This window comes from Triticum urartu, chromosome 7 (assembly GCF_003073215.2).
Source record: "Triticum urartu cultivar G1812 chromosome 7, Tu2.1, whole genome shotgun sequence".
In the NCBI taxonomy this organism is placed as follows: Eukaryota; Viridiplantae; Streptophyta; class Magnoliopsida; order Poales; family Poaceae; genus Triticum; species Triticum urartu.
The window spans coordinates 31520263-31543223 of record NC_053028.1 but is presented as its reverse complement, the minus strand read 5'-3'; positions in this window follow the sequence as shown (position 1 = coordinate 31543223).

The following is a 22961-nucleotide window of genomic DNA, read 5'->3' as shown; positions in this document are numbered from 1 at the left end:
TGGTCTTTTTTTTCTTTCTCTAACGGAGCTCACGAGTTTTCTGTTGAGTTTTGTGTTGTGAAGTTTTCAAGTTTTGGGTAAATTCCTTTGATGGATTATGGAACAAGGAGTGGCAAGAGCCTAAGCTTGTGGATGCCCATGGAACCCCCAAGATAATCCGAGGACACCAAAAAGTCAAATCTTGGGGATGCCCCGGAAGGCATCCCCTCTTTCGTCCACTTCCATCGGTAATTTTACTTCTAGCTATATTTTTATTCACCACATGATATGTGTTTTGCTTGGAGCGTCTTGTATTATGTGTGTCTTTGTTTGTTAGTGTTCCACGATCATCCTTGCTGTACACACATTTTGAGAGAGCCATACATGAATTGGAATTTGATAGAATACTCTATGTGCTTCACTTATATCTTTTGAGCTTCATAGTTTTGCTCTATGTGCTTCACTTATATCTTTTGAGTTATATAGTTTTTCTCTAGTGCTTCACTTATATCTTTTAGAGCACGGTGGTGGATTTGTTTTAAAGAAACTATTGATCTCTCATGCTTCACTTAGATTATTTTGAGAGTCTTTAATAGCATGGTAATTTGCTTAATAATAATAATATGCTTGGTATTCAAGATTTGTAAAACTTTATTTTGAGTAAGTTGGATACTAAGAAAAGTTTGATGCTTGATAATTGTTTTGAGATATGGAGGTGATAATATCAAAGTCGTGCTAGTTGAGTAGTTTTGAATTTGAGAAATGCTTGAGTTGAAGTTTGCAAGTCCCGTAGCATGCACGTATGGTAAATGTTATGTAACAAATTTGAAACATGAGGTGTGATTTGATTGTCCTCCTTATGAGTGGCGGTCGGGGACGAGCGATGGACTTTTCCTACCAATCTATCCCCCTAGGAGCATGCCCGTAATGCTTTGGTTTTTGATGGCTTGTAGATTTTTGCAATAAGTATATGAGTTCTTTATGACTAATGTTGAGTCCATGGATTATACGCACTCTCACCCTTCCATCATTGCTAGCCTCTTCAGTACCGTGCATTGCCCTTTCTCACATCGAGAGTTGGTGCAAACTTCGCCGGTGCATCCAAACCTCGTGATATGATAAGCTCTTTCACACATAAACCTCCTTATATCTTCCTCAAAACAGCCACCATACCTACCTATTATGGCATTTCCATAGCCATTCCGAGATATATTGCCATGCAACTTTCCACCATACCGTTCATCATGACACATTCATCATTGTCATATTGCTTAGCATGATCATGTAGTTGACATAGTATTTGTGGTAAAGCCGCCGTTCATAATTCTTTCGTACATGTCACTCTTGATTCATTGCATATCCCCGGTACACCGCCGGAGGCATTCATATAGAGTCATACTTTGTTCTAGTATCGAGTTGTAATCATTGAGTTGTAAATAAATAGAAGTGTGATGATCATCATTCTAGAGCATTGTCCCAAGTGAGAAAAAAAAAAAATTAAAAAAAAAGAGAAAGGCCATAAAAAGAGAAGGCCCAAAAAAAAGAAAAAAAAATGAGAGAAAAAGAGAGAAGGGACAATCTTACTATCCTTTGCCACACTTGTGCTTCAAAGTAGCACCATAATCTTCATGATAGAGAGTCTCTTGTTCGAAAATGCATAGGAGCTCTCGGGTGCTACGCCCCCCTATATTCAAAAATAATTTAGTAATTCAAAAAAAGTCAAAAAATCCCAGAACTTTTTATGAAATCAAACATGACCAAGAATTGCACTCGTATAAAAAGATTAAACAAGGAATGACTTTTATTGTATCTGGGGTCAAAGATTTCCCAAAAAATACTAGATACATGTACTATTCATGCTATATTGTCGTCATAAATTTGTCTTTTTTGCCTTGAAGTCAACGAGAATCATTCCTTGGCCAAACTTTTTATATGAGTACAATACCTAGTCATATTTGGTTCAAAAATATATCTAGAATTTTTTTGACTTTTTTCTGAATTATGAATTTATTTTTGAATATAGGGGGGTCGAGCACCCGAGTGCTCCTAATCCACTTCCGTCTCTTGTTTCGTCATTTTCATATACTAGTGGGAATATTTCATTATAGAACTTGGCTTTTATATTCCAACAATGGGCTTCCTCAAATGCCCTAGGTCTTCATGAGCAAGCAAGTTGGATGCACACCCACTTAGTTTCTTTTGTTGAGCTTTCATACATTTATAGCTCTAGTGCATCCGTTGCATGGCAATCCCTACTCCTTGCATTAACATCAATCGATGGGCATCTCCATAACCCATTGATTAGCCTCGTTGATGTGAGATCTTCTCCTTTTTGTCTTCTCCACATAACCCCCATCATCATATTCCATTCCACCCATAGTGTTATATCCATGGCTCACGCTCATGTATTGCGTGAAGGTTTATGAGTTTGAGATTATTAAATTATGAAACAATTGGTTGGCTTGTCATCGGGGTTGTGCATGATGAGAGCATTCTTGTGTGACGAAAATGGAGCATGACTAAACTATATGATTTTGTAGGGATGAGCTTTCTTTGGCCATGTTATTTTGAGAGGACATAATTGCTTAGTTAGTATGCTTGAAGTATTATTGTTTTTATGTCAATATGAACTTTTTTCTTGAATCTTTCGGGTCTGAATATTCATACCACAATTGAGAAGATTTACATTGAAATTATGCCAAGTAGCACTCTGCATCAAAAATTCTCTTTTTATCATTTACCTACTCGAGGACGAGCAGGAATTAAGCTTGGGGATGCCTGATACGTCTCCAACGTATCTATAATTTTTGAATGCTCCATGCTATATTATCTACTGTTTTGGACTATATTGGGCTTTATTTTCCACTTTTATATTATTTTTGGGACTAACCTATTAACCGGAGGCCCAGCCCAGAATTGCTATTTTTTGCCTATTTCAGTGTTTCGGAGAAACATAATATCAAACAGAGTCCAAACGGAATGAAACCTTCGGGAACGTGATTTTCTCATCAGATAAGACCTAGGAGACTTGGACCCTCCGTCCATAAAGCCACGAGGCGGTCAAGAGGGTGGAGGGCGCCCCCCCTAGGGCGCGCCCCCTGCCTCGTGGGCCCCTCGAAGCTCCACCGACATACTTCTTCCTCCTATATATACCTACGTTCCCCCAAACGATCAGATACGGAGCCAAAAACCTAATTCCACCGCAGCAACTTTCTGTATCCACGAGATCCCATCTTGGGGCCTGTTCCGGAGCTCCGCCGGAGAGGGCCGTCATCACGGAGGGCTTCTACATCATCATAGCCTCTCTGATGAAGTGTGAGTAGTTTACCTCAGACCCTCGGGTCCATAGTTAGTAGCTAGATGGCTTCTTCTCTCTTTTTGCACCTCAATACAATGTTCTCCCCCTCTCTCGTGGAGATCTATTCGATGTAATCTTCTTTTTGCGGTGTGTTTGTTGAGACCGATGAATTGTGGGTTTATGATCAAGTCTATCTATGAATAATATTTGAATCTTCTCTGAATTCTTTTATGTATGATTGGTTATCTTTGCAAGTCTCTTCGAATTATCAGTTTGGTTTGGCCTACTAGATTGGTTTTTCTTGCAATACGAGAAGTGCTTAGCTTTGGGTTCAATCTTGCGGTGTCCTTTCCCAGTGACAGAAGGGGCAGCAAGGCATGTATTGTATTGTTGCCATCGAGGATAACAAGATGGGGTTTTTATCATACTGCATGAAACTATCCCTCTACATCATGTCATCTTGCTTAAGGCGTTACTCTGTTTTTAACTTAATACTCTAGATGCATGCTGGATAGCGATCGATGAATGGAGTAATAGTAGTAGATGCAGGCAGGAGTCGGCGTACTTGTCTCGGACGTGATGCCTATATACATGATCATACCTAGATATTCTCATAACTATGCTCAATTCTGTCAATTGCTCAACAGTAATTTGTTCACCCACCGTAGATTACTTATGCTCTTGAGAGAAGCCACTAGTGAAATCTATGGCCCCCGGGTCTATTCTCATCATATCAATCTCCACCACTTTATTATTGCTTTGCTTTTTTACTTTGCCTTTTACTTTTCACTTTGCATCTCTATACCAAAAATACCAAAAATATTATCTATCATCTCTATCAGATCTCACTCCCGTAAGTGACCGTGAAGGGATTGACAACCCCTAATCGCGTTGGTTGCGTTGAGCTATTGTTTTTGTGTAGGTACGAGGGACTCGAGCGTAGCCTCCTACTGGATTGATACCTTGGTTCTCAAAAACTGAGGGAAATACTTGCGCTACTTTGCTGCATCATCCTCTCCTCTTTGGGGAAATCCAACGCAGTGCTCAAGAGGTAGCATATCTGTGCTTAAGTCTGTCCGAATCATGTTAGCAATTGCCGCATTTTATGAAATCTGGCAAATGGATAAACAAAACTGCATTCCTTAATGGATTTATTAAAGAAGAGTTGTATACGATGCAACCAAATGGTTTTGTCGATCCTAAAGTTGTTAAGCAAATGTGCAAACTCCAGCGATCCATCTATGGACTGGTGCAAGCATCTCGGAGTTGGAATATACGCTTTGATGAGTTGATCAAAGCATATAGTTTTATACAGACTTGCGGTGAAGCCTGTATTTACAAGAAAGTGAGTGGGAGCACTACAACATTTCTGATAAGTATATGTGAATGACATATTGTTGATCGGAAATAATGTAGAATTATTCTGCAAAGCATAAAGGAGTGTTTGAAAGGAGTTTTTCAAAGAAAGACCTCGGTGAAGCTGCTTACATATTGAGCTTAAAGATCTATAGAGACAGATCAAGAAGCTTGATAAGTTTTTTCAATGAGTGCATACTTTGACAAGATTTTGAAGTAGTTCAAAATGGAACAGTCAAAGAAAGAGTTCTGCCTGTGTTACAAGGTGTGAAATTGACTAAAACTCAAAGCCCAACCACGGCAGAAGATAGAAAGAGAATGAAAGTCATTCCCTATGCCTCAGCCATAGGTTCTACAAAGTATGCCATGCTGTGTACCAGATCTATTGTATACCCTACCACTGAGTTTGGCAAGGGAGTACAATAGTGATCTAGGAGTAGATCACTGGACAGCGGTCAAAATTATCCTTAGTGGAATAAGGATATGTTTCTCGATTATGGAGGTGACAAAAGGTTCATCGTAAAGGGTTACATCGATGCAAGTTTTTGACACTGATCCAGATGACTCTAAGTCTCAATCTGGATACATATTGAAAGTGGGAGCTATTAGCTAGAGTAGCTCCATGTAGAGCATTGTAGACATAGAATTTGCAAAATACTTACGGATCTGAATGTGACAGACCCGTTGACTAAAATTATCTCACAAGCAAAACATGATCACACCTTAGTACACTTTGGGTGTTAATCACATAGCGATGTGAACTAGATTATTGACTCTAGTAAACCCTTTGGGTGTTTGGTCACACGACGATGTGAACTATGGGTGTTAATCACATGGTGATGTGAATTATTGGTCTTAAATCACGTGGCGTTGTGAACTATATTATTGACTCTAGTGCAAGTGGGGGACTAAAGGAAATATGCCCTAGAGGCAATAATAAAGTTATTATTTATTTCCTTATTTCATGATAAATGTTTATTATTCATGCTACAATTGTATTAACCGGAAACAAAATACATGTGTGAGTACATAGACAAACAGAGTATCACTAGTATGCCTCTACTTGACTAGCTCGTTGATCAAAGATGGTTATGTTTCCTAGCCATAAACATGATTGTAATTTTATTAACGGGGTCACGTCATTAGGAGAAAGATGTGATTGACTTGACCCATTCCGTTAGCTTAGCACTTGATCGTTTAGTATGTTGCTATTGCTTTCTTCATGACTTATACATGTTCCTATGACTATGAGATTATGCAACTCCCGTTTACCAGAGGAACACTTTGTGTGCTACGAAACGTCACAACGTAACTGGGTGATTATAAAGGTGCTCTACAGGTGTCTCTGAAGGTACTTGTTGGGTTGGCGTATTTTGAGATTAGGATTTGTCACTCCGATTGTCGGAGAGGTATCTCTGGGCCCTCTCGGTAATGCACATCACTTAAGCCTTGCAAGCATTGCAACTAATGAGTTAGTTGCGGGATGATGTGTTACAGAACGAGTAAAGAGACTTGTCGGTAACGAGATTGAACTAGGTATTGAGATACCGACGATCGAATCTCGGGCAAGTAACATACCGATGACAAAGGGAACAACGTATGTTATTATGCGTCAGACCGATAAAGATCTTCGTAGAATATGTGGGAGCCAATATGAGCATCCAGGTTCCACTATTGGTTATTGACTGGAGATGTGTCTCGGTCATGTCTACATAGTTCTAGAACCCGTAGGGTCCGCACGCTTAACGTTTCGATGACAGTTATATTATGAGTTTATATGTTTAGATGTACCGAAGGTTGTTCAGAGTCCTAGATGTGATCACGGACATGATGAGGAGTCTCGAAATGGTCGAGACATGAAGATTGATATATTGGAAGCCTATGTTTGGATATCAGAAATGTTCCGGGTGAAATCGGGATTTTATCGGAGTACGGGGAGGTTACCGGAACCCCCCGGGGACCTAATGGGCCTTAGTGGGCCTTGGTGGAAGAGAGAGGAGGCGGCCAGGGAAAGCACCGCGCCCCCTCCCCCCTAGTCCGAATAGGACAAGGAGAGGGGGGCGGCCCCCCCTTCCATCTTCTCCTCCACTGTTGGACTATAACCTTTGGCTGGACTGTTGGACTATGAAGATACAAGATTGAAGACTTCGTCCCGTATACGGATGGGAATCTCCTTGGCATGGAAGGCAAGCTTGGCAATACGGAGGGTGCCTATATAAACCGGAGGGTTTAGTCCGTAACAGACAACAAACAACAGACAATCATACCATAGGCTAGCTTCTAGGGTTTAGCCTCTCTGATCTCGTGGTAGATCTACTCTTGTACTACCCATATCATCAATATTAATCAAGCAGGAGTAGGGTTTTACCTCCATCGAGAGGGCCCGAACCTAGGTAAAAACATCGTGTCCCTTGTCTCCTGTTACCATCCGCCTAGACGCACAGTTCGGGACCCCCTACCCGAGATCTGCCGGTTTTGACACCGACATTGGTGCTTTCATTGAGAGTTCCTTTGTGCCGTCACCGTCAGGCTTGATGGCTCCTTCGATCATCGTTGGCGATGCAGTCCAGGGTGAGACTTTTCTCCCCGGACAGATTTTCGTATTCGGTGGCTTTGCACTGCGGGCCAATTCTCTTGGCCATCTGGAGCAGATTGAAAGCTACGCCGCTGGCCATTAGGTCAGGTTTGGAAGCCTAAACTACATGGCCGATATCCGCGGAGACTTGATCTTCGACGGATTCGAGCCCTCACCGAGTGCGCCGCACTGTCCCGACGGGCATGATTTAGCTCTACCGTCGGACAATGATCAGGAAGTCGCACCTGCAGCCGCTAAAGCCTTCAATTCGGAGCCAATCGCGCTGTCCATGGATGGGTGGTTGGACCCTGCCATGGAGGCCGCAGTCTCAACGGCGATCGAGCCGAATACACTTCAAGAGGCCTGTGACTCCAAATTGCTGGACTCCCCTCCGGACTCCGAGCCGCCTGTGCCCTTGCCAATCGAATCCGATTGGGCGCCGGTCATGGAGTTCACCGCCGCGGATATCTTTCAGCACTCACCCTTCGGGGACATACTGAATTCACTAAGATCTCTCTACCTATCAGAAGAGTCCTGGCCGGATTATGACCAACAAGGTTGGGATGCGGATGATGAAGAAATTCGGCGCCCACCCACCACCCACTTCGTAGCTACTGTCGATGATTTAACCGACATGCTTGACTTCGACTCCGAAGACATTGACGATATGGACGATGATGTAGGAGACGACCAAGAACCAGCGCCTATAGGGCACTGGAAAGCCACCTCGTCATATGACATATATATGGTGGACACACCCAAAGACGGCAATGGCGATGGAACAGCGGAGGATGACCCCTCCAAGAAGCAACCTAAGCGCCGGCGTCAGCGGCGCCGCTCTAAGTCCCGGCAAAGAAAAAACGGTGATTCCGGCACAAGAGATAATAACACCTCGGACAGTGCCCAAGACAGCCCCCTCCAGCAAGATTCAGCACAGGAGGATGGAGAAGCCAGCCCTCCTGAGAGAGCAGCAGATAGAGAGGAAGAGGATGATAATTACATGCCTCCCTCCGAAGACGAGGCAAGCCTCGACGACGACGAATTTGTCGTGCCTGAGGATCCCGTCGAGCAAGAGCGCTTCAAGCGAAGGCTTATGGCCACGGCGAATAGCCTTAAGAAAAAGCAGCAACAGCTTAGAGCTAACCAAGATCTGCTAGCTGACAGATGGACTGAGGTCCTTGCGGCCGAGGAATATGAACTCGAACGCCCCTCCAAGAGCTATCCAAAGCGCAGGTTGCTACCATGATTAGAGGAGGAAGCATTAAGGCCTACATCTCCAACGTATGATGCGGCTGATCGGCCACCTCGTGGCCGCGACAGAGAGGCCTCTCGGCCAACAGCTCAAGCCGCACCCCGGCGCCACTCAAAACATACCAAGGCGCGGGGCAACGCGCCGGACCTGCGATACATATTGGAGGACAAAGCAAAACAAGCAAGATCGATCTACGGATCGCGAGGGCGCTCCACCATACGAGACGATAACCGTCACGCCGGATACAGCAAAAGCAAATCCGGCCGGGCCGAACATAGCAGACAAGATTCATTCGATCTGCGTCGTAATACAGCCCAGTACAGAGGCGCCGCACACCCCCTATGCTTCACGGACGAAGTAATGGATCATCAAATCCCAGAGGGTTTCAAACCTTAAATATCGAATCATATGATGGTACAACAGATCCTGCGGTATGGATTGAGGATTACCTCCTACATATCCACATGGCCTGTGGTGACGATCTACATGCCATCAAATACCTCCCGCTCAAGCTTAAAGGACCAGCTCGGCATTGGCTCAACAGCTTGCCACCAGAATCCATTGGCTGTTGGGAAGATCTGGAAGCCGCATTCCTCGACAACTTCCAGGGTACTTATGTACGACCACCAGATGCCGACGACTTGAGCCACATAATTCAACAGCCAGAAGAATCGGCCAGGTAATTCTGGACGCGGTTCCTAACCAAGAAAAACCAAATCATCGACTGTCCGGATGCAGAGGCCCTAGCAGCTTTCAAGCACAACATCCGTGACGAATGGCTTGCCCGGCACCTCGGCCAGGAAAAGCCTAAATCCATGGCAGCCCTCACGACGCTCATGGCCCGCTTTTGTGCTGGAGAGGACAGCTGGTTGGCTCGCAGCAATAACATATCAAAGAACTCCGGTACTTCGGATACCAAGGACGGCAACGGTAGGTCACGTCTCAACAAACATAAGCGCCGCAGCAATGATAACAATACAGAGGATACGGCTGTAAATCACTACAAGAAATATGTCAACTTATGACCTTCTGTCAGTGACCCTCAAAGAATTGGTCATAAATTTATGACCATTTTAGACCAATTGGTTAAAAGCTGTTTAGGGGGCTCCAAACCCTAAACCATTGCGACCATTTTGGTCAGAAAGGTCGTGATTTCCTTACACGAAATGGTCACAAAGCAAACAGTGCTAGTCCGCTGCCTTATTTCTAGTTGTTAATGACCAATATAGATGGTCATAGCCTTGTAGATTGTGGTGGGTTGTGATGACTAGGCGCCATCTCATCAGTTTTGCCTATGTGTCATGTCCATGTGGCAGTTTTTGCCCTAGGTTGTGAAGCAACCTATATTTCTATCATTCCCAAAATTCCCAAAAAAATCTCATAAATTCTTTGGGGCATATGTTCATCAAATATGTAAAAATCCTTCCTTGCCTAGTTCAAAACTAATTCAACAATATTCATTTTCCTATTCTGTTCACAACAACACTTTATGAAGGAAGTGCTATTTATGTATTCTTGATTGCCCTTGGAATTTTTGGGCACTCTTTCCTATCCAAATCATTACCGCATGACAAAATTCAGCTCCATTTTCCTAGCAAATCTTCCTCGGCAAATTTCCAAAGTTTTTGTCCACCTAGAAGCATTGTGAAGGAAGTACCTTTTTTATACCTGTAAATGACATGAAATTTATACAGTTCCTTCATATGCCCAAATTATCACCCTCCTCCAAATTGCAGCTCAGTCAAATCATCTATGTGATCCCAGGTTCAATTTATATTTTATGGCCAAATTGGCACGTTGCAAAGCAAGTGTTATATAGACCCCTCCTATTACCCTCAAACTTTTCGGGCAGTCTTCCATACCCAAATCATTGCCACATGATAATATTCAGCTCAATTTTCCTAGTAAATCTTTCTCAGGAAATTTCCAAAGTTTCTACCTCGAGAGAAGCTTTGTGAAGTAAGTACTAGCTAGGCTTACCCAAATGATCTAAAAATTTACCAGCGCATGACCATACCTAAGTAACCTACCTACACCAATTTTGAGCTCATTTCATTCATCCAATCTCTCTCACTAGTTTTCCCAAGTTTTTGTCCATAGAAGAGCATTGTGAAGGAAGTACTACTTTGGCATGTCCAAATGGTATCAATTTTCTACAATGCTTTCCTATGCCCAAATAACCATCCTCCACAAAATTTCAGCTCACTCCATTCATTATTTTGAGCCCAGCTTCAACATTCATATTTTTGTCCAGCGTGGTACTTTGCAAAGCAAGTACCACCTAGGATCCTCCTTTTGAACTAAAAATTTGTGAAGACATTCTCCTTAGTAGATGATCACCCTCAGCCAAAACTCACACCAATTGGCCATGTGCATTTCCCGTATCGCTAATCAAACACTTGGCTGCTAATTCATGTTTGAGCATCGATCGGTCTCCTCGTGAGAATCTTATGTTGTAATTTTCTTCCTAGCACCAACCTGGGGAGTGCCCAACCCACTAGACATGCCTAGGACGCCCAGAACACATGGCAACACCACGGTCACGCGGTGACCATGCGGCGGGCATGCGAGTTTACGCGCTCTAGAGTTGGGGCCCTCGGCCACCACCCAAACCTCGACGTATCGCCACCAAACCATGTATTTATGATTAAATAGGTCCTTATGTAACTAGAAATGATTTTTGGAAAAAATAAATAGCAAACTATGAGGCAGCTGCAGTTCAAATTTGACCCGCTTCCAGCTGAATCGGCGGAAATTTGTCTTTTTCACGAGAGGTGGATAAAAACATTTTACACCCAATCATATTGTCAATTGTACATTCAATATGTCCTAGTTTTTGAGAAAATTGATTTGGTCAAATTTTGCAACAATTATTTGGTAGGTCCTTCACAAAAAAAACCTCCTTTTGGGCACTCAAAAATGGAAAATGGTTTTTTCGTCCAAAGAAAATGAAAACTTCCTTAGGCAACATTGTTTTCCATTCCAATATGCACCCTTGTGCACAATATGAGATCATTTGAACAAACTATGCCATGGATGTGGCCATAAGATTGATCATTTGGCTTGAAAGCCATTGATCTCCACACGTGATAGCTCGTTTCTGAGAACACTTTTTTAAAATAATTGCCGTATTACAAGTTTGTTATTTTTACTAGGAACTTGGCCACATACAATGACACAATGCGAAGGTTTCCCAATTTTTTGAATTTTTTTGAATTTTTTATGCCCGTTTCAAAATGCGGTCAAAACGGCGGGAATGACCGTTCCTAGCTAGTGGTTGAATCTTGGAACTTTTTTGGTGTTTCTATGATTAAATAGATACTTATGTACCTAGAAATGATTTTTGAAAAAAATTAAAGAAGCAAACTACAAGGCAGCGTACAGTTTCAAAAAATTTGACCCGCTTCAACTGAATCGGCGGAAAATTTGTCTTTTTCATGAGAGGTGGATCAAAACTTTTTACACCCAACCATTTGGTCAATTGTGCATTAAATATGCCTAGTATTTTAGAAAAATGATTTGGTCCAATTTTGCAACAATTATGGTAGGTCCTTCACAAAAAAACCTCCTTTTGGGCACTCGAAAAATGGAAAATGGTTTTTTCGTCCAAAGAAAATGAAAACTTCCTTAGGCAACATTGTTTGCCATTCCAATATGCACCCTTGTGCACAATATGAGATCATTTGAACAAACTATGCCATGGATGTGGCCATAAGATTGATCATTTAGCTTGAAAGCCATTGGATCTCCACACGTGATAGCTCGTTTCTGAGAACACTTTTTTAAAATAATTGCCGTATTACAAGTTTGTTATTTTTCCTAGGAACTTGGCCACATATAATGACACAATGCGAAGGTTTCCCAATTTTTGATTTTTTTTGAATTTTTTATGCCCGTTTCAAAATGCGGTCAAAACGGCGGGAATGACCGTTCCTAGCTAGTGGTTGAATCTTGAACTTTTTTGGTGTTTCTATGATTAAATAGATACTTATGTACCTAGAAATGATTTTTGAAAAAAATAAAGAGCAAACTACAAGGTAGCTACAGTTCAAATTTGACCCGCTTCCAGCTGAATCGGCGGAAATTTGTCTTTTTCATGAGAGGTGGATAAAAACATTTTACACCCAATCATCTTGTCAATTGTACATTAAATATGTCCTAGTTTTCGAGAAAATTGATTTGGTCAAATTTTGCAACAATTATTTGGTAGGTCCTTCACAAAAAAATCCTCCTTTTGGGCACGCAAAAATGGAAAATGGTTTTTTCGTCCAAAGAAAGTGACAACTTCCTTAGGCAACATTGTTTGCCATTCCAATATGCACCCTTGTGCACAATATGAGATCATTTGAACAAACTATGCTATGGATGTGGCCATAAGATTGATCATTTAGCTTGAAAGCCATGGATCTCCACACGTGATAGCTCGTTTCTGAGAACACTTTTTTAAAATAATTGCCGTATTACAAGTTTGTTATTTTTCCTAGGAACTTGGCCACATATAATGACACAATGCGAAGGTTTCCCAATTTTTTGAATTTTTTATGCCCCTTTCAAATTGCGGTCAAAACGGCGGGAATGACCGGTCCTAGCTAGTGGTTGAATCTTGGAACTTTTTTGGTGTTTCTATGATTAAATAGATACTTATGTACCTAGAAATGATTTTTGAAAAAAATAAAGAGCAAACTACAAGGTAGCTACAGTTCAAATTTGACCCGCTTCCAACTGAATCGGCGGAAATTTGTCTTTTTCATGAGAGGTGGATCAAAACTTTTGACACCCAACCATTTGGTCAATTGTGCATTAAATATGTCCTAGTATTTTAGAAAAATGATTTGGTCCAATTTTGCAACAAATATATGGTAGGTCCTTCACAAAAAAACCTCCTTTTGGGCACTCAAAAAATGGAAAATGGTTTTTTCGTCCAAAGAAAGTGACAACTTCCTTAGGCAACATTGTTTGCCATTCCAATATGCACACTTGTGCACAATATGAGATCATTTGAACAAACTATGCCATGGATGTGGCCATAAGATTGATCATTTAGCTTGAAAGCCATGGATCTCCACACGTGATAGCTCGTTTCTGAGAACACTTTTTTAAAATAATTGCCGTATTACAAGTTTGTTATTTTTCCTAGGAACTTGGCCACATATAATGACACAATGCGAAGGTTTCCCAATTTTTTGATTTTTTTGAATTTTTTATGCCCCTTTCAAATTGCGGTCAAAACGGCGGGCATGACCGTTCCTAGCTAGTGCTTGAATCTTGGATTTTTTGGTGTTTCTCTGATTAAATATATACTTATGTACCTAGAAATGATTTTTGGAAAAAATAAAGAGCAAACTATGAGGCAGTTGCAGTTCAAATTTGACCTGCTTCCTACTGAATCGACGGGAAATTTTCTTTTTCACCAGAGGTGGATCAAAACTTTTGACACCCAACCATTTGGCCAATTGTGCATTAAACATGGCCTAGTATTTTATAAAATTGATTTGGTCCAATTTTGCAACAAATATGTTATTGGTCCTTCACAAAAAAACTCATTTTTGACACTAGAAAAATGATTTAAAATAGTTAGAAAGATCAGAAATGCATACAAATTGGTGCTCATCCATAAAATGTGGTCTAACTTGAGTGAAAATTTGTGTGATGCCCTTTTGCAAAATATTTTTGATAGCTGCTTCACAAATTATTTTAGATCACAGATTCTCAGACCAATCAGAACACTTCTCACGGATCACCCCACTCTATCTGATCTGAACCGTCCAAACGAGGCGGATCCAACGTCTCCCACTCGCTCTCAGCAGGCCAAGCCAAACCCTAACTCCACTCCTCTCCTATCTCTCCCCCGATCCAGATCCACTCCTCGCAGCCGCCACCTACCTCCCACCCCCGATCCAGATCCCGCCGCCCGCGCCCGCGCGCCACCACCCACTCGTCCTCGCCTCCCATAGGACGCAGACCCCACGCCGCTCTTCCTCCGCCCGCCCACCCACCCCGTTCTTTCGCCGCATAACGAACACAAGCCGCCCATGGCGACGATCATCAACACCATGGAGGAGGAGCCAATGTTGGCGGTGGTGCGCTCCACTACGCAACTCGCCTGGGCTGACGCGGGCGCCGAGGTCGCCGACCCGGAGGTGGCCCGCCTCTGCGCCGAGGCACAGCAGCACGTCCTCGGCGGCCGCTGGCTCGACATGGCCTCCCTCATGCTCGCCTCCGCCGACATCCTCCTCCTCTCCCCCAGCGCCCCCAACAAAGGTCAGGCCTCCCCTCCCCTCTCTCTTCTCCATCCACTCCTTGCTGAATCGCTCCTTGCTTATCCCATGTTGCTGTGTGTAGCCGCAGATCTCGAGTGCGTCCTCACCGTCATCTGCAACCTCGTCACCAAGGTCGGATCCGAGGACGAGGCGCTGGAGATCGCCAAGCTCATCTGCGCCAAGCTCACACACCAGCTGGACGAGAAGCCCATGCTGCGCCGGATCCGAGCTTCTTCCCCGTCGACCGCCGCGTGCCTCCCCCCCTCGATCCGCGTCGCCCTTGCTGCTCCGACGTCTCCGGCCTCCCCGAGCTTGTCATTCGCACCGCGGTGAGCCCCTCAGCCGATCCCCCTGTTTGGCCCCCTCGATCCGTCGTCGTATGTTTCCTACGCCCGCCGAGGCCGCCATGGCCGAAGCTTCGCGTCCACGTGCGCCCGCATGCCCCTGCCGCCTGCAGCCATGACCTTGAGCCTGTGTATGCCGTGCCGCCTGCTGCCGCCTGCTCGCCGACCGCGCCCCGCTCGTGCCGGCGTGCCCCCTCGCTCGCGTACTATTGCCGCTACTTCTGCTATTTTCTACTGCATGCTATTGCATACTGCTGCTGCTCGCCAGATGCCGCAGCTACTCACTGCTGCTGCTACTCTTGCACTGCTGCTGCTGATGCTACTCGTTATGGAATTCATTATGGAATTTGGTGCAGTGTACCATCAGTCACAGCTACTGAGTTAGCCAGTTAGGTAGTAGTACATGACAGTGAACGGCTGAAAAGTATTTCTGTGTTTGATGCATGGCCTATCTTACTTCATGCTTATACATTCTGTTATGTACCTAACATATATTGGAAGCCTCTGCAGAAGAAGAGCGGGGAGAACATCAAGAACAAGATGTAGCTGGTGATGAAGAGCGGCAAGTACACGCTCGGCTACAAGACCGTCCTCAAGATGCTGCGCAGCTCCAAGGGTATGGATCTTTTTGTCACTTTGATTGATTTATCGTTGTGGCTTATCTGCTAGTTCTTTTGTCTACTGGATCTGAAGGGTAGTACTATAACATACGATCGGGACCGTGTTAATTCCTGAGATTCGTGATTAGCTTTTGTAGAATGAGGTGGTTAATATCTGTTTTGTGGTTGTTAATTGCTTGTTGTACTTATTTGTGAGATAAGCTGAACTGTGTACATATTTGCTTCACGTGTGTAGTGATACTCGCTGAAGTTTGTAGCACTGAAACTTTTAGTTCATAGAATTGGGACTGAAGTTTACCTCATTGCCTTGCTTTTGCCATGCCTTAGAGGCGAATGCATTGTCTGAGGCAATTGCATCTTTGTTGGGTAGTCTGGAGTTCAAAACTATTGTAGTAAGATGGATTTTGCTTGCCATTTAGGGCATCTATAGATAGTTTGTCTCTAATTTTCATTTCTACAAATTTATTCCAGTGGTTTGTGCTTTTGTACTGATTTTTACTTTTTGTTGTGTTAGAATATTTGACTATAGAATGGGACTGAAATTTGGCTCCTTGGCATCTTTTGCTGCCATGGAGATGAATGCAGTGCCCTAGAATCATTTCAGCCTACCATTTAACACTTCTCCATGTTTCATTATCTGGGGAGCAATTGGAGGATGAAATATTTTTTGTTATATGATGAAAATATTCTCTATTGTTCTATGAAACTAGTTGCATGGAATCACCTATGCCCCATGATGGCATTGCTATATTCGTTGCATTCATAAGATTACTGTAGTGTTCACTTGTTTACATGAACACTTTTTAAAAATAATTGCTATATTCGTTACATGAATGGATATGTTCGTGGTCGCGCTTGCCATTGCCCTCTCCTCAAGGGCATGTATCATTTTTTAAACTCTGCTATATTTTCCCAAGTCTTTATTATCTTGCCTAGCCTTGTACTGATATGTATTGTTTGCTGCTAATTACCCAATATAGTGCGTGACGTTAAGGATAACCTAAGAACACATGCCTAAGTTTATAAGATATGACATGTGACAGTGCTGCTGTTGTTTGAATGCTTCTACTGCTAGATGCTTGCTTGAATAGGTGTGCACTTGTGCTGGTGGTGGTGCTTCTTGTGCTGCTACTGCTCATTCTTGTGCTGCTAAGAAAATTGAATATAATCATTCTTGTTGGATCATGCAGACATGTATGTGCTGCTAATTCTTGTGCTGCTAACACATTCTTGTATTGCTCATTCTTGTGATGCTTAAGTTTTTTATTGCCTAATTTTATTCATCGTCTCCATAATAAATTCATTTGAATGCCTGCTACATCTCCACTTAAATACTCATAATGCTACTGTCTAGGTTTTATTCAATTGGACTGACTATATATCTCTTGTTAAAATTGTGGCCTTTTGATCTTTTGTTTAAACCTGAGACATCATGCATAACTAGCTTTTCCTTCTCAGTCTAAACCTGAGACCTCTTTTGTTCTATATTCAGATCTGACTGATGGCCACGGTGCTGTTTTGCTGTGCTTGATAAACCCGAGACTTCTTTTTATTGTAATATTGAAGTTGTTTGGTTCTGGCCTCAGCAGCAGTACGCTCTAATTTTTGTGGCCTTTATGTTCATTCTTTTACAGGAGCTCCAGGCCTATTTTTTGGAGTGTGAAGCCGTGAAGCCAAGTGTGAAGCTGTGAAGCCAAGTGTGAAGTAGTACTTAACAAAGAGTTTTTGGTTCTGAAGTGTGAAGCCAAGTGTAAATTGTAATATTGTAGAAGTCTAATGTAGTGTTAATGAATTATATCTGTTCTGTCCTATTTGAAATAATGATTATGTATGTTGAAAAGATGTGAAATGGAAACTTGACCAGTGGGACCCAGTTATGAATATAATCTGAGCAATTTTGAAATTTCTGACATGTGGCACCTAAACAACATACCTGGTCCCATTTCACTAGTGGAAAGAAACAAAAGAAAACTGACAAGTGGGACCTAATTGGATGAGCAGAAGAAAACAAAAGAAAACACACCTGGTCCAAAATGGATTGTAAAAAGGCCCAAATAAGAAATGGAAGCAAAAAGGCCAAAGGCCTAGAAAATAAAAAGGCTACAATGTTGGGCTTGGCCCATGAAGCCGACCAAAAATTTATAGAAAAAAATACATTAAAAGGCCGAACTGTTGGGCTAGGCCCATGTAGAAAACTGAATTGGACCGGGCTGAATCTTGTGCCACATCAGCTTGCCACGCTGGATGCCTACGTGGACTGGGGAGGTTGCTAGTGACCAAACAGAACAATAGGCTTATTTTGGTCATAAACATTTGCGACCATTCCAGAAGAAAGGTCGCTATAGTCAGTTTACGACGCCTAGCTTTTGACCTTATGTTTTTGGTCACAAAAAGGTCATAAATGGAAATTTGTGACCTTTCAGTGACCAATAGTGGTGGTCATAAGTTGACATATTTCTTGTAGTGAATGCTGGATTCAGAGGCTCCAAGCCCGGTCAGCGGAAGAAGCCATTCAAACGAAGTACTCCGGGCCCATCCAGTTTGGACCGTATACTCGATCGCTCATGTCAGATACATGGCACCCCCGACAAGCCAGCCAACCACACCAACATGGATTGTTGGGTGTTCAAGCAGGCCGGCAAGTTGAATGCCGAAAACAAAGACAAGGGGCTGCATAGCGATGACGAGGAGGAGCCCCGACCGCCGAACTCCACAGGACAGAAGGGGTTTCCCCCACAAGTGCGGATGGTGAACATGATATACGCAACTCACATCCCCAAGAGGGAGCGGAAATGTGCATTAAGGGACGGAGCTGGTCGCCCCAAAGTTCAACCCATGGTCCTCCTGTCCGATCATTTCGATTGCAGGGACCACCCCACTAGTATCCGCCATGGCGGATTTGCCGCATTGGTTCTAGACCCAATCATTGATGGATTTCACCTTACACGAGTCCTCATGGACGGCGGCAGCAGCCTGAACCTGCTTTATCAGGACACGGTGCGCAAAATGGGCATAGATCCCTCAAGGATTAAACCCACAAAAACGACCTTTAAAGGCGTCATACCAGGTGTGGAGGCCCATTGTACAGGCTCTGTCACACTAGAAGTGGTCTTCGGATCCCCGGATAATTTCCGGAGCGAGGAATTAATCTTCGATATAGTCCCGTTCTGCAGTGGCTACCATGCACTGCTCGGGCGAACCGCATTTGCAAAGTTCAATGCGGTGCCGCACTATGCATACCTCAAGCTCAAGATGCCAAGACCTCGAGGGGTCATCACAGTCAATGGAAATACAGAGCGCTCACTCCGCACGGAGGAGCACACTGCGGCCCTCGCAGCAGAAGTGCAAAGTAGCCTATCAAGCCAATTCTCCAGTCCGGCGATCAAACGTCTGGACACCGTCAAGCGTGCCCGAAGTAATCTGCAACAGGACCGCCTGGCACGATCTGAGCTCGCATAGCAATACGGCCCCTACCCCAGCCCCATCCAAAAGGCGGCACACGTGTCGCGCGTACACAATTACGCATTAAAAATTCCATGGGCACAGGGGAGGGGCACGACTATGGCATGCCCCGAAGCGTGGCTCAACCGCACTAGGGGCTCCCTACTTTGATATTTTTTTCTCTCTTCCAAGACTTTATTCTCTGGAAGCCCTGTCCAGCAATATAATCGCCGAACAAACGATGCAAGGACCAGGGAGGCCGGAAGCTACGGTGCATCATGGAACTCTCAGGTGGTCTCTATAACGAGCAAAATACCTACTTTCACTACCATCCCGCAGCTTACCCTTGGGGTGACATGTAAAATAGTCCCATTTTCTGCTTATCGCACTGCTTGTATCGTTTTGCTTTAATGCACCTTTTCGAATAAACAATGCATGGCTTCTGTCTATTATTGCATTTTCTTTTTACGTATATATGTTCATTAATGACATTTTGCACCCGTACACCTTGGTACGGCCAATACACCAGGGGCTTAAGTACCCCACAATATGGTGTGAGAAGTCCGAACACTTTCACAAGTGCGGCACCCCGAACTTATAGCATTATATGCATCAGCTCCGAATCATGTCTTGGGTCAATAGTTGGGTTTGCCTGGCTCCCACGTTTTGGTACCTTACATTCCGTTATATCGGCTAAGGTAGCACTGGGAGAACTACTGCGATTGTGCCCCGGTTGAGCTGGGTTAAGCACCTCAGTAGAGAAAGCTAAAACTGACCGTCATGATAGGGCGAGAGCTGTTCGCTGTTCGAGAGGTTTCGAGTCCCTAAAGACTTATGCCGCTTAGAGCGAGGAGTCGGCTTTGTCCGGCTTAGGCATGGATAGCACCCCGAACTCGGTCTTCCGAATACTAGGGGCTTCGCCAAAATTTAAAATTATAGAATTCTATGGCTAAGTGAGAGTGATAAAGTATTATAGTCCGATTGCATTGTTTGTTGTGCTGAGCACCTCCCTCGAAGGACCCAAGAATGGGAAAAAGAGTGCTCAGATTTATCCCGAACACCCCAGCACTCGTGGCATGGGGGCAGAAGCCGACTACTCGCCATCTCTCAGATTTAATAAACGGCCGCACAGAAGGTAATATTTTAAATTCAAAAAGCATTGCATAGCGCATATGAAAAAAGTTTTCAGCGTACAGGATCACAGATGCGAGTTTACTCAAAAATTACATCCTTGGAACATTCATCTGCCATAAGGTGGGCACCCTTCAGGACACCCTCATAGTACATCTCGGGGTTGCGATACTCCTTGCCCTGCGGTGGCCCGTCCTTCACCAGCTTCTCAGCATCCAGCTTCCCCAGTGTACTTTAACACGGGCAAGCGCCCTGAGGGCACCCTCGATGCAGACGGAGCGCTTGATGATTTCAAGCCACGGACAGGCATCCACCAGCCGCCTCACCAGCCCAAAGTAGCTCCTAGGCATGGCCTCTCCAGGCCACAGCCGGACTACAAGACCCTTCATGGCCTGTTCGGCCACCCTATGGAGCTCGACCATTTGCTTTAGTTGGTCGCTCAAGGGCATCGGGTGTCCGGCCTCAGCATACTGAGACCAGAACACCTTCTCCGTCGAGCTCCCTTCCTCGGCCCGGTAGTAGGCGGCGGCATCTGACACGCTGCGGGGCAAATCTGCGAACGCTCCTGGAGAGCTGCAGACTCGGGTAAGTAAGAAGTAATTCACTTTCACATGCTTGCTTTGCATAATGAATGCCTTACCCGCCGCTATCTTCTTCATCGCCTCAATTTCCTGGAGGGCCTTTTGAGCTTCGGCCTTGGCGGACTTGGCGCTGTCGAGGGCTGCCGCGAGCTCGGACTCTCGCGTCTTTGAGTCAAGCTCCAAACTCTCGTGTTTCTTCACGAGAGCCTGGAGCTCTTGCTGCACCTCCTCCACCCGCGCCTCCTGCTTTCCTCGCTCTGTGCGCTACATGGCCGCTTTGTCTTCGGCCTCGGACAACGCTCGCTTCAGGGTCGCCACCTCGGTCATGGCCCCTACATTAGTCACATTGATCCTGTCATTTTTTGCAACCACATCTTTTCTATATACTTACATAAGGTATTACTTACCTTCCCTCTCCTCGAGCTGCTTCTTGGCCAGGCCGAGCTCGTTCTCGGACCGCTCGAGGCTCTGCTTCAACGCATCTACCTCCGTAGTAAGTGCGGCAGAGGTCAGCAGCGCAGCCTGCATACCCATATTGACATACTTATGTTAGACTCCAGCGGATGTTTTTAGATCCTCAATTCGGCTTTTCTTTCCGAACACCAAAATGAGCATCAGGGGCTACTGTCTATGCGGTTATATTTTTATATATTTTAAATACATACCTTAAAGCCTGTTAGAAGGCTGGCACAGGCTTCAGTCAGTCCGCTCTTGGCGGACTGAACCTTCTGGATCATCGTACTCATTACAGTACGGTGCTCCTCGTCAATGGAGGCGCCGTTAAGCACCTCCAACAAATTGTCCGGTGCCTCCGGTTGGACGGAGGTCACCGGCACAGTACGCTTGCCCTTCTTAGTGGGGGGCCGCCTGCCGGAGTCCGGAACCACGGAAGGCTCCGGTGCGGTGCTCGGCCCAGGGCCAGACTTGGAGCCCTTAGGAGCCTCGCTCCCTTTGAGCCCGCGGTCCGGAAGGTTGCCTTGCGGCGCCTCCAGGACCACCTCCCCTCGGCTTGGAACCCTTTGGGACAGCACCTCGGTGTTGTCAGTAGGGCGAGGGGAGGAAGCAGTCGGAAGTGAAAGGCTATTCACATCCGACGAATCCAAGGAACCACTCGACGATATGTCGACTTGGGCTCGGGACGGACTGCATGATTATATTCGGCGATTAGGAGAAACCGTGCAATAAAGGAACACTACGAGTCACTCTGGTATCTGAATACTTACGATTTCGCCAGGGGCTTGGCCCTGGGCGGCCACTCCTCATCGCTGTCGGCGGCGTTGGTGGAGTAGTCCGGAGGAAGGGTTTTTCCCCTCTTGGACCCTCCGGCCTCCCCAGTTGGGGCGGCCTTCCTCTTCTTTTCTCCCCCCACTGGACGGGGAGAAGCCTCTTCTTCCTCCTCCTCATCTTCGTGGGAGGAGTGAGCCTCGGAGTCATCGGACGATGAGTCCGACACCACCTCGCGCCGGGAACTCTTTCGGGTTCCCGTGGCCTTCTTCTTGGCCTTCTTCTCCGGCACCACGTAGGGCGCCAGAACCAGCAGCTCCGCCAAACGGGCATCTGTTGGGCCTTCGGGCAGAGGAGTCGGACAGTCGATCTGTCCGGCCGTCTCCTGCTAGTCTTGTCAAAGGTACGGGAGCTTAGATCCCGCATAGAGTCAAACTATGAAAAACAAGTATCCTGTGAGAGGTGAAACAGCTTACCGCACTGGCTTGGCACTTTGCGCAGAATCCGCGATCCTCAGAAGCGGTAGGGGGAGCCTCGGCGCCCTTGAATAGCACCTTCCAGGCATCTTCATATGTTGTGTCAAAGAGCCTGTTCAGTGTTTGGTGCTGGGCCGGGTCGAACTCCCACAAGTTGAATGCCCGTCATTGACACGGGAGGATCTGGCGGATGATCATGACCTGGACTACGTTGACGAGTTTGAGCTTCTTGCTCACCATGTTTTGGATACATGTTTGGAGTCCGATCAGCTCTCCGGAACTACCCCAGGGCAGGCCCTTCTCTTTCCAGGAGGTGAGCCGCATGGGGATGCCAGATCCGAACTCGGGGGCTGCCGCCAATTCAGGGTCGCGCGGCTCGGTGATGTAGAACCACCCCGATTGCCACCCCTTTATGGTCTCCACG